Raw genomic sequence first — 12826 nt, forward strand, 5'->3', positions numbered from 1 at the left:
TCTGTTCAAAACTAAAAATGTGTTTTTCACACAAAAATGAAAACTGTTGAAGGAGGCATCAAACTGGCAAAATATGTTTTAAAAAGACCCATCAGCTCCCGTAGTGTGAGAAAACAGTCCTAGCACCAGCTGTACATTTTACACAATATGTAGTCTGTAACAAGAGCCTATAGTTACTGATCAAGACCATTTATCATGTGACTTCATTCATTTTCAACGAGATAAAAACATATTAAGATTCATCAGTTCACTTAATTTATAACATAAAAAGGATTTGCAATGGATTTTAAATGACATTGCTCGAGATTTAAACATAAACAATAACACTTAGGTTGTCCAAATCCTTCTGACTGGCAGTGTAGAGTAAAAGCACCTCTGTTATAGCGTAAGAGCCACTACAGGTCTTGTAAATGAGAGAATTAGCGGTTTAGAGAGAGTAAGCGGGGCCATATGATGAGGTACAGGCCCTGTGCTGCAGTCAGCGCGGCAAACCAGCCTCCAGACGGCAGGAAAGTTACGGGAACCGTCTGATTATAATGGAATCAATAACAAAACAATAGCTCATGTCTGGGAGCAAAATCGTGGGAAGTGCCACCGAGGGCCTGATTAGCATTCTGCACTGCGAGTCCCCGTGGTCCGTCTCCTGGAGCCCCCCGACCCACGAGTGAAGAATGGCTGCGCGGGAGGGGAGGGGGCAGAGATGGAAGAGAGGTTGCAGAGGGCCAGACGGGGGATGCGGAAAGTCAAGGAAGACAGCTTCACAAAGACGAGCATGGTGCTGAGGGTGGGAGGGCGGGGTGAGGGGGGGAGGAGAGGGAGGAGGCGCTGGAGGCTGCCACTGCGGAATCAGGCGGCGAGAGGGAACTGGGTTCAAGTTCAAGTGCAAATCCTCGTCTGCGTGTTGAGGTGATGAAGACAAAACACGTCCCCAAGGTGACGAACTACCTCAATCTACAAAACCTAAGAGACAATGTCTCAGAGAGGAAAGTATAATATCAATTTGTGGTTGCGTTAGTGAAATAAGAGTTTAGACCTGATCACAAGCTGTTTAATGTGCTTCATCTTTTAATCTGAGCGTGAAAGTGAAATTTGATTTTAAACCATTTCCAGCACAGAGGACTGGGTTCTGAGATTCAGATACACTGCTGACAATTAAACAGAATATTCAGAGTAAGAAGATTAATCATTTAAAGAGTAAAATGTCAGAAAATAAAACAGCCTGTCCCAGCATCAGAAAGCCCAACATGCTGTGTTCACATTCCTTATTGTCCAAAATCCCTTTACTGTTGCGTAAGAGAAAGAAGGAAAGAGAGAAACTAGGACAAATGAATGTTTTATACTTTTCCCATAAAAGTATTGATTATTTCAGCCGTTAACCAAATTACATTTACTACTAAGAAAATATTTAGATAACATATAAAAGATGGGATCAACCTCAGTTCTTTTTCTTTCATAAATACAATATGAAAGGTGCCGATCTCTAAAAGTCGGCATCAGTTGTTTCCTTAGCCTTTGATTCACTTGATTACTTTTAGTTTTACCACACTCTGAGGTTTTAGATTTCAACTTAGCTTATTGGCAAAATTCACATAAGAAATAGAAAAAAATACTATAAAATATTCCTAGAAATCTTACATCTTTGGACTTTTCTAGTTGATTTTTACAGTGCATCTGTGCCAATTTTGCCAATAATCAATCAGTGAAATACTGACACTCTTTACTTACCATTTCAATCAGCCAGCGATTGAATTTAAAAACATTCAATCTTACAACATTTACTAAATATGAGTCTATTTGATATGCATTGTGTGTTGTGATGCATAAATCAGTGACACACATTGTGGAAATAAAGCGCCCTGAAACAACTGAATAAATAAATAAAGGTCCTTGGCCTGTTCGAGGTCAGAAATTGACATGAAGAGATCTGACCTCAGGGGCAGTGGACAATGGTCACTTCCTCCCTAATTCACCACCTCTCTAAACATAATTGAATGGTTTAATGTGTGTGTGAGTGAGAGTGAGACTCGTGGGACAGGGTGGAGGGTGGAGGTTGCTCCGTGTGACCCCTTTCAATGGCCTTTTAATACCACAAGTTGTTTGACCTCTGAACCCTTTGATTGTTGCTCTGCGTCCTCACAGGTCGTTTCTCAAAAAGACACCTGTGATTTCCTGCTGGTTAGTTTTCATGGCGACGCACCTTCCTCACCCAACACTTTAGTTATCTAAAATAACTCCAAATGAGTGAAAGGGGAGTTTTCTGTGGAATCAATTTATTAGCTTTTTAATCCTGATATAAATAAGTATGAATTTAAAGCTGTAGCTGCTCGAGGTGAAGCTGCTTTTATTCACAGATATTTGATCCAGTGGTTCCCAGTCTGAGGAGTCAGACCACAATGCATCACCAGACAAACCTGAGGCGTGGTGAGATGATTTACGAGGGAAGGAAAGAAGAAAAAACTAAGTTCTGCTACAGATTTTTACATTAATTTTATACATTCTGTATAATTTTTACTTTCGTGTTAAATACTGGATAATTTTACGTCTTTGGGCTTCAAACATTTATTTAAATTAAACCATCTTAGAAGTTTAGAGGCTGAAATGGAGCTGCTAACATCTAATACACATCTGAAAGTGACAAAATATTACAATAGTTAATTTTATAGGCTAATTATTTAATGTAAAACCTGAATAACTACATGTGTCACAAATATTGAGTAAAAAGGAGGATAATGCATTTGCACTACTTCATATCTCAGTTATATTGTTCTATTTATATTCTATTCTCTTTTTTACCTGTACTAATTCTGTATTTGTGCACCTGCGATACATTCATTTCATAATAAAATAAAATTACTTGTGTGAAGGAGTTCAAGTAAAACACAAAACTCTGTAAATCTACTGTTTTAAGAGAAGCTGCCTACTTTTCATTCTTTACTCATTTCTTCCTTTTTTCATCTTGTTCGTGGTTTTTAAATAACCTGAGGTCATTCAGCATGCAGTGTGATTCAAGAGCAGTTTGAACCTGAACAATTCAAGAGTTTTAGGAAACGTGAACTGTCAGGACCAGGCTCCTCGGTTCATTCCTCAACTGCAGAATTGGGGTCAAGGCTGGATAAAGAGGTTGTTGACCTCCTGGTTTGCTGAGTTTAACCTCTTGGCCTCTTTTCTGATGAGTGCCCGGAGGTCGTGACTCAGTCGGGAGGGGTCGAAGGGGAAGTCTTCCACGGATCGGCCAGACAGGACGACGAAGTGTGTCGTCCATCCCCGACGAGTCCGTGGAAATTTATTTTCAGACACGTGCACTCCCACACACACACACAAATACGATCCTCACAGCTAATTTTTTAAACATATGCAAATATGCACAGACTCCTGCAAAAACAATAGAGACTCTCAAAACAGGTTTAAAAAAAATCTCTTGACTTTTCCTTTTTCTCATAATCACATTGTTTGGCTCTTAAATGTGTGACTGAGATCATACATGGGAATGCTCAGTTGAGCCTCACTCCACAAATGGACATTGTCTGAAATTCGGTCCTGTGTCTAAAAGTCATCCACTTGCTGGTTTTCCCACAAAAACAATCCAGCGGCTGCTATTGAACGTTTTGTGAATTATTCCCTCAACTTTCTCAGACCCTTGACGGAGGGGCGCCGGGCGCTCGATGGGAAAACAATGTCTTATAGATAGTGAAATAAAACCAATCTATCCAGACGAAGACACACGCACAAAACATGGGTAGAAATCAGCCGTGAGTGTGTCATGGCACGCTGGAGGGTCTGACTTCTTAATTAGACGTATAAAGAGGCTGGGTCAGACGGAGCAGACAGCCAAAGAAAGGCAGGCGAGATGAGACCCTTCAAACTGTCTGCGTCACACTGTGGGTGTGTGTGTCTGGACGGTGCTGTGAGAAAGTGCGTATTGTGTTGTTTGCATGTCTGAGTCTCGGCCGTGCAGGTCCGGGTCTGATTGCGCGTGCTGAATTCATAAAAGCACACGTTTGAGGGTTTTTCTTTGTGGCCGAGTGACAAACTTTCGTGTACGTGAAAAATACTGGTAAACATGATGAGATAAATTTATGAAAATGGCTTCAAACAAAGAGCTCTGCATATGCACATGCAGCACTGAGGGACATAAGTGTAAGAATACTCATTTATAGTGTGACCTACTAGAAGCAAACTGCAGACACAGACAATCAAAGAAAAGTACCATTATGTGCAGTTTTGCATAAAACATGTCGCACCACACGATAGACCAGTGAATGATAAACAGTGTAGGGAAGAAAATACACACAACTGCTTTATTGAAGCATATTTATTTTGTCACACTATATGACACTTGCTTATTTTCTAGATGAAATGCTATATGACACAATGAGAAACATCACTCTTTGGTTAAACTGCTCACAACCTGTGCAAATCGTCTAAACAGTGCCAAACATTTTACACATAAGGTCTGTTTACAGGTGTTAACAGGATCTGAAGACTACAAATTTGACAATGAAAAAACTCTGGGCCTTTTCTGCATTCATTAGAAAGTGGAAGTGCTGAGTAGAATATACAGCAAAAAGTCAGTGAACCTGCACAGGTGAGTAGAGAACTTGAAGTAGCTTGGAAAAAGATGATTTAGGCCCCAAACTTTGATTCTTAGAAATCCCTCCATAGTAAAAAAGAAAGTCAATAAGAAAACATATTGTACAACAGCCAATTTTTTACCTCAGCACTGTAGGTCAGGGAATATATTACATTAAAATATCCTCAATCAATCAAAACTTTATTTATAAAGCACCTTTCAAACAAATCAATTGCAGTTGAAAGTGCTTTAAACGCGTTTGACAAAATGTTTTTAAAAAGGATTGATAATTTAAGAAAAGGATTAATATCAAGGATTAATCAATGATGACCTGCAAAGATAATGTGTTTGATTGTTTGTGTGCATGTGACTAACGTGTTTTTGTACGTCGGATAAAGATGGTGAATATTTGACCGTTTGGCGATTAACTGAACCTACACTGAATCCATTCATCGTTTTCTAGGCAGAGAAATATTATTGTCTGCATTGAGTGATGGACTCTCAGTATTCACAGGGTTCCTCAGCAAGATCACATGATGTACATGCCTCACATGTATTTCTGAGTCTCTGCAGTTTCATTTGTTGTCATATTTTCCCTCTGACTTCAACACAGCACCCTCTGCAGGTTATCAAATATCACATGATGAGATGAGGAGCTTTTATCAAATTCCATATATTGTTATTTATTGTGTGAAATATCTGTCCTCCAACATGTGACACAGCTTTTTATCTTCTCTCTCGACATTAATTTGAACCGTTAATGTTTTCAAATGCTCTCGACTCTCACAGCGGCCTGGCCACCAACAAATTTCAACTATGCACGTGCATGAAAAAGGACAAAGAACGCGTCTCTCAATAAGTCATTAATGGTGAAAACAAGTCAGAACCACTTATAATAATCACTTATTCTTACTCAGTCATTGTTTTGCGTCTGAGCAGACACGTCCCAGTCGATCTGAACTGGAGTCTGTGGGTGAGAACCGACCGGGGAACCCCTCCATCCCAGCTGCAGCTGTTTGTTGTCTGTGACACATAGAGAGGAGGTCAGGGGTCAAATAAGTTCACAGGAACTGGGGGCTTTCACATGTTAATGCGTCAGAGCAGCGCACACAGAAAAAACACAGAGAGGTGCTTATAACGTTGTCAGGACACTGTTTGTTTAAATCCGTCACCATCTCATGTTTGATGGACACAGCTACTTAACTGGTGGACATGAAGGACTTCTGGCTGCCTAATATTCAAAACTGGAGATGTTCCTCCAACATAAAGGACATGAGCAAACATGAGTGACAAGCAGAACCAACTGTGTCCACACTGATACACATATTTTTGAAAAACAACATTTTACCACATCATTTGGGCTTCTTGTCCACAGAGAATGTTTAAAACCAATAAAATGTTTTTTTTCAAGTGCCTCCTGGTTTCTGTGTATCTGTGTTTACATGTAAAATAGAACGTTTAGAAAACAATGACATCACAGGTTGCTTTATCGATATCATAGCACTTTGGGCCGTGTGCAGAAAAGGTCTTGGATAAGATGAAGAAACAGATGATAAATAACTATAAGCCAAGATAATTTAAAAAAAACGATCTATTATGTTGGTTTTACTAACGACAAATGATTTAGGACCCTGGAAGCTGAGTGTGTTCTTCTTCTCGACCACTCAATATGCTTTACACTACAAATGTAAATTCATAAATTCATGCAGAGCTTCTATACGCTGCGACCTTTCCATCACGTATAATCCACAGACTGCCGGCACAGTTCGGGGGTTCAGTTTGTTGCCCAAGGTGCTGCTCCACCTCCTGAGCCACCGCTGCCCATGTAATATACACTGGTGTGTAATGATCACTATGTTTCTCCACATTTTATCCATGGTTTACATTTGTGGTTTATCAAGTCATTTTCTAGTGCTTTGTGTGAATATTTATACTTAATTAAGATCAGTGTATATGAAAGAACAGTGGCATTAGAATTCTTTTTTTACGGACCCACCTAACTGCCTCCTTTTCCCCCATTGACTTGTTCTTCAGATCCTTTGTGGATTATAAGCTCTGTCCGAGTCTCAAGGGCCTGATGGATACTGACTTACTATGTTTGTGGGTATGAATTTTTTGGGGTTGAATGTGACCTTTTGCACATCAAGCCTTGTAATCATAGCTTCTCATTATATTATGGACCAATTGCTGTCTGCAATGATAATTATACCAGAATAACATGTAGTAATATATTTACAAATTGAAGTGTTAGTTGTAGCCCCTCAGTGACTTTCCCATTCGGCCCACTTGCTATTGAACTTGAATAGCCCTGGTGTAAAGTAACTAAATACATTCATATGAGTCTAGTACTTAAGTACAATTCTGTAATAGTTCAGAATACTTCATCCCCACTACAATTCTCTCCACTGTTTCTGAAGGATTTAGAGTTACCAGTTATTTTACGTATTTAGATTTTACATGTCAAAAGGAATCCATGTGTTTGAGTTTCTCCTGTGAGGTTTATTGTGAGTCATTCATTTATCTCCCCCTCTCATTTCCCATCAGGTTCTTACTGATACTAAAAACAAAACATCCACATAAATATCACACAAACACCTGATCTTGTTATAATACATTTCCCCCCTGCTAATTATAACTAAGGGGATAATTTATCACCATAAATTAACAACCCACACACACACACACACACACACACACACACACACACACACACACACACACACACACACACACACACACACACACACACACACACACACACACACACACACACACCTAGGAATGCTAATCAATGCCTAACGTAGAGGAGCAGCTGTGAGAACAAGACGGCTCTTATAGAAACATGTATGACACACAAACACTCAACAATCATCCCCAGGCGTATGGTAACACAACCTCAGCTCAGAGTGCCCCCAGCTGGAGTTTAGCAGCACTGCAGGGAGTGAGGGTCTGACAACAGCAGTGAGATGTTAGACCAAGTGTGTTTCTCAAACCAGCTGATTTTATCCCCCTTATGTTTTGTTCAAATTTTAAAGAGTGTGTCTGGTTATGATGCCGTGTAAACAGAAATCTAAATGGTAATTCCTTGTTGATTTTGGTTTGTTATTTAGGGGAAATATTTCTCTTCTTATCTGCACCAAATTGCACACACTCATTAGGAATCAGTCCCGCCCCATATGTCTGATGTTTTAATACAGAGTTATTCAATTGTTATTGATTTATTCCCTAGGAAATTTGAGAAAATGTCAAAAATGCCCTATCTCACAAATTCCTGGTTCCACCCCTTTGTCCGGGTTCACGTCAAAATCTAATGGATTCCTTCTTGTTCCATCTTTGAACCAAGTTTCATGGAAATCTGTTCAGTAGTTTTTTCATAATCCTGCTGACAAACTAACTAACCAACGGACGGGAGGTCAAACACTGTCAAAGAGAATTTCCACAGTTCCAAGACAATAATTCATTATTTCAATAGAGTAAATTATAATAGCTGTGAACAGTTTACTGTGAAATACAGAGATATATCTGGCACTAATAGACTTCCTCAGTATGATGTGAACTTGTTTAGCAGAGGCTTGAATGTAATGGCTGTTCTTTTATATGTTAAAGTCCTGCACTGCAGCTTTAATGTTGTTTCCTATCATTATAAGAACAGTTTCCAGTTTCTAACATGACGTCCTAAGTAATAACAAAACAAACCTGAGAGGTCATGATATGAAAGATGATTGTTTGTTCATATTGATCGTCAATGTGATCACAATGGTTCAATCATGTGTCTATGGGTTTGATCGAAAAGCCTGATGACGGATGATTCCTCTTAGAGTAAGAAAGCCCATCAGGGGTGAAATACTGCTACAAATCTTTTCCCATGCAGGCTTCACCCTCCATATTGCCTCTCCACGGGTTCAATTTATAATCTATTTGTCTCAGTGTTTTCACACGGCTGCCTGTCAATCAGTCCTCCCACCCCCAGCGCAAATTGGTGCAGTGTGAAAACAGCCACTCCCTGTACCCTGTGGGTCTAATTGGCTCGGATTAGAGAAGCCATTATATCAGTGGAGCTGATCTGAGAGCAGAGTCGCTGACTGCAGGCAGCTCGCACTTTTCATCCTGCTGAGAAGCTGAGCTGCTTCCAGCTGCTTCCACCGACTCTCACTTGTGGGAGGATATAGTTCTCGCACAGCACTGCTGACAGTGTGCGTATGAAACCGTTATAATTACTGTATCTGAAAAGGGATTTACAGTGTTCGCCGATAACAAGGAAACGACTGTAGTACTGAACCAGTATTTTGAGGTACTACTACATACACATTTAATATAATTTAATATATTGGTTTATCCTTTTGTGTGTTGATTAACAGACGTTAAAGAGTCCCAAAGGAAATAATCTGCAATGTGTTGAAAGAATTTCACCCTGAATGACATTTTGAGCAGTTAAGTGTTTTTCCTGTGAAAAACCTCAAAGTGTCTGATCACTGATTACTGTATAATCATCAGAGCTCTACAGTAAAGTCTACATTCCCATAACAACTTCTGTACGTTTATAGGCTTTGTAGTAAACGTCACATTTATTACTGAAAATAGAAAATGTTGCTACAAAATCTGGTATAATCTGGCTGTTCCATTCAAAAACATGAATAGTACAATAGGTCATTTTAGTATAAAATGTCATATTTTGTCTTGATAAATCTCTTAAAAATGCAAAAGCCAATGACAAAACTCCAATAATAGTTTTTTTTTAAAATTATATTAAGTACACTTCTAAGTGAGGGGAATAAAATCTATTTTGCAACTCATTAACGATTTAAGAAAAATGTAAATTGTATAGACTTGAATATCAATGGGAGAGGACATATTCCACTTGATTTATTTGTGACTGAGGACACACACACACACACACTTTAATTGAGTATTTGTCTGAATATTGTGGTAGTAGGACCAGAGGAAGATGCTGCCGCTCAGACCCCATTTGTCCACATTGGAATTCAGCAGAGGGAGAGAAGCCACAAAGGTTGTTTGTGTCCCAGCGAGCGGGGACGGTGGGGTGAAGGGTTGTGGGTAAAGCTCACTGCTGAGGTTCCCAGCAGACTTGGCACGCCTTTTCAACTTCTCACCATTCTGTCTCTTCATTGTGCGGACGAACAAAATCTCGTGGAGTCTCTTTAATTGTACAATTATTACTAATATGTTCCTCTTGAGTTTTTCCTGAAAAAAAAATCTGGTGGCAGAGTCGTCTCACGTCGATGAACAATGCGACACGAAGTCTGGAAAGTGTGCTTATTTAACAGAATTTGTAGACTTGTTTCATCTGCACCTGAATCTCATGTGGGATGTAAATTTCAAGTTTCGTTTTCAAAATTAACCTTTCCTTGTAGAATACAAATTATTGGTTCACAAGTTTGACAATCTCTTCTTCATTTAGATCCTTATCAGACAAAACTCTCTAACATTTGGTTTGGTTCCCTTTTTTTCAAAACATGACAGTTTGCAGACTTTCTAAGCTTCATGTCAGTGTATATTGAAAATATTAGGGAATAAAGTTGAGATAAAGAGGCAGTTTGAGGACGTAACTTTGGGGGCACTTCTGGTTTGTGATGGGGATTCTTCACAGGGTTTCTATAAGTTCAAAGTTAAAAATGAAGACCTATGATATATATATCGGAGTCCCATGCTCACACTTTCCAAAAATTGAAGATAAGGTGAAGTAGCTGAGTGAATAAACCAATAAGCCAAGTTATCTCTCTACAGGTACAGATAGTTGGTATTCATCGTCTTTCCCACAGCCAAGTCGAGTGCAGTTATCAGTTGATTTGTAGTTTTATTTCAGCGTGCTAATATCTGTATCATGAAGAAAGAACTACAACACACAGAGACATTACAAACTATGCATGCCGCCAAAACATTTCTCTGAGAAACAAATAATTTGAATGCACAACAGACGTATGGTTAAATGCTAATATAATTAACATCTACCTTAGTATACAAGTACATAGTACACCTACATTTTAAATAATAAATAAAATAGTAGAATAAAGAAAGACACTGGCAGCAGCTCAAACAGCTCATCACAAATAATGACAACTCCTGCCTTTTCAATCCCTACAGGTCTCTCCTCTGCCTGGGGTTCACACCAATGGTCATTTTCAAATGTCAAGGACCCCACACTGGGTTTTGAGAGGTGGACCCTCAATTAGCGAGCCACGTGCCTTTGGAAGAAAGAGGAACTCCACAAGGAGTGCTTTAAGACTGGCCTCTGTTCACTCTGCTCTGACCCCGTCACCTCAGGGTCACAGGCCACAATACGCTCCCATCTGGAGCTGTGTTATCAGCTCTGTGACGGAGGGGACGGACGCCAACCCTCTGCATTCAGGCCGAGCTGTGTGCCGCTACGCTGGAGGCCTGAGAACTGCAGAGCCGCTCCACGAACACAGACTCCTCTCTGAACATCCGCCCATGCTTTATGAATTCAACTTTGCCCTTTGATCGGCTCTGATAATGTGGATCGGTCTTTTTAATTGAGCAGGAAACCGAAGGGAGGAGGGTTGCACGACATATTGCACACCAGGGGAGCTGCGGGTGCAACTATAATCCAGTATTTTTGGCCAGTGAGCAGCACTAATGTGGATCTGTTTCAGGCTAAATGCCTTGCTCAGTGGCGTGTTGCTTAGAAAGAACACGCAGATTCATGCATTCTGCATAAAGACACACGCACATTAAAAAATGTAATGCTGAAAATGCTGGTTACAAGTTTGCACGTTTAATGTTGATTATAAATTGACATCTAGTGCTTGAAATGTAACTAAGTATGTTTACTCCATACCTAAGTATCTAAATTTCCTACAGCTACTGTATACTGTTAGTTTGTTGATAATATTGTGTAATTAATCTGAAACAAATTATATATCATATCAACAGGTTAAAATAAGTTTAGGATTTGTTTCACAAGAGACTCAGCAGTTTATAAAGTCGGAGCTTCACCTTCATCAGCCGCAACTTTAAAGCAATATACACACATTTATGCATCAGTAGTAAATTTCAGTAATATAATATGCATTGGGGTCCAAATATTACGTTGTTCTGAAATGGGTTGTTCTGAGTTCTGAGTATTTTTACTTTGGATGCGTATAATTTTGTAGTTTGCGGGACTTTTCTTTACTTGTAACTATATTTCTTCTACTTTGCGCTGGTTTCCTTCTGTTTTTAATCATACAGCTGCAAACTCATTCACTTTCATCACCTATAAAGTGCAATGCAAAATAGTCACTTCCACAGAAGAACAGCACATTCAAGTGGGCAGTTCATACGCAGAAACATTGTGGGACCCTGGTTTAGTGATGTGGCTGCAGTGTTAAATAACAGAATAATAAACTTTACATGCAGCCAGTTATAATAATTACAAGAGTCAAAGCTGAAAATAACAGAGGTAACAAATATCGATCCTGTCACAGCCCTGTGAGACAAATTGTGATTTGTGAATATAATACAAGATAAATGATTGATTGATTTGATTGACCAATGCTCTTAAATATCTGGAGTCTATCATCATGAATGTCACTAAGGAGCAGCTCTGCTTGTTTCTCTCTCTGCGTTGTTTATATGGTGGTGATCTAAATGTTTTATAAAACACTCAAAGTTGTGTTCCTGACGCTTTGTCTCCTATAGGTTATTCCAACTGTTCACGGCACAATTATGCCACCTGGTGGTCGAATAGCCGCAACTGCAGTCTATCACATGAAAATGATGTTACTACAGAAACTTCCCTTCAAACAGAAACACGTGTCAACTGTCAGGATTGTAAGTGAACACTGTTGATTTGAACCTGATAAAAGAATAAAATAAAATTTAAATGAACTGTAGTTTACCCTGAGTTTACCTCAGGAAAGATACAGAAACTAACACTCAAACTAAGGAGTGAGTGTATCATCTCTTATTTATATCATCCTATTCATGTCCATGAGCAGGATGTTTGCTATGCTAACTAACTTACTTGCTTCAGCTAACTCACCTGCCCCAGCTAACTCACCTGCTCCAGCTAACTTACTTGCTCCAGCTAACTCACCTGCCCCAGCTAACTCAGCTGCTAGTTAATGATACACAAACATTTAGTTTTTTGCATTTACACTCAGTTTTCTTCCTCCTCCCTGATGATTTCACACATGTTCACCTTTTCATTTTAAGTAAATAAGTATGAAAACACACATTTACAAACACTTGTCCACTTACTTCCGGTTTTCCTCCCGTTTCCCTCCGTTTACACCA

This window comes from Hippoglossus hippoglossus, chromosome 11, assembly GCF_009819705.1.
Source record: "Hippoglossus hippoglossus isolate fHipHip1 chromosome 11, fHipHip1.pri, whole genome shotgun sequence".
Taxonomy (NCBI): domain Eukaryota; kingdom Metazoa; phylum Chordata; class Actinopteri; order Pleuronectiformes; family Pleuronectidae; genus Hippoglossus; species Hippoglossus hippoglossus.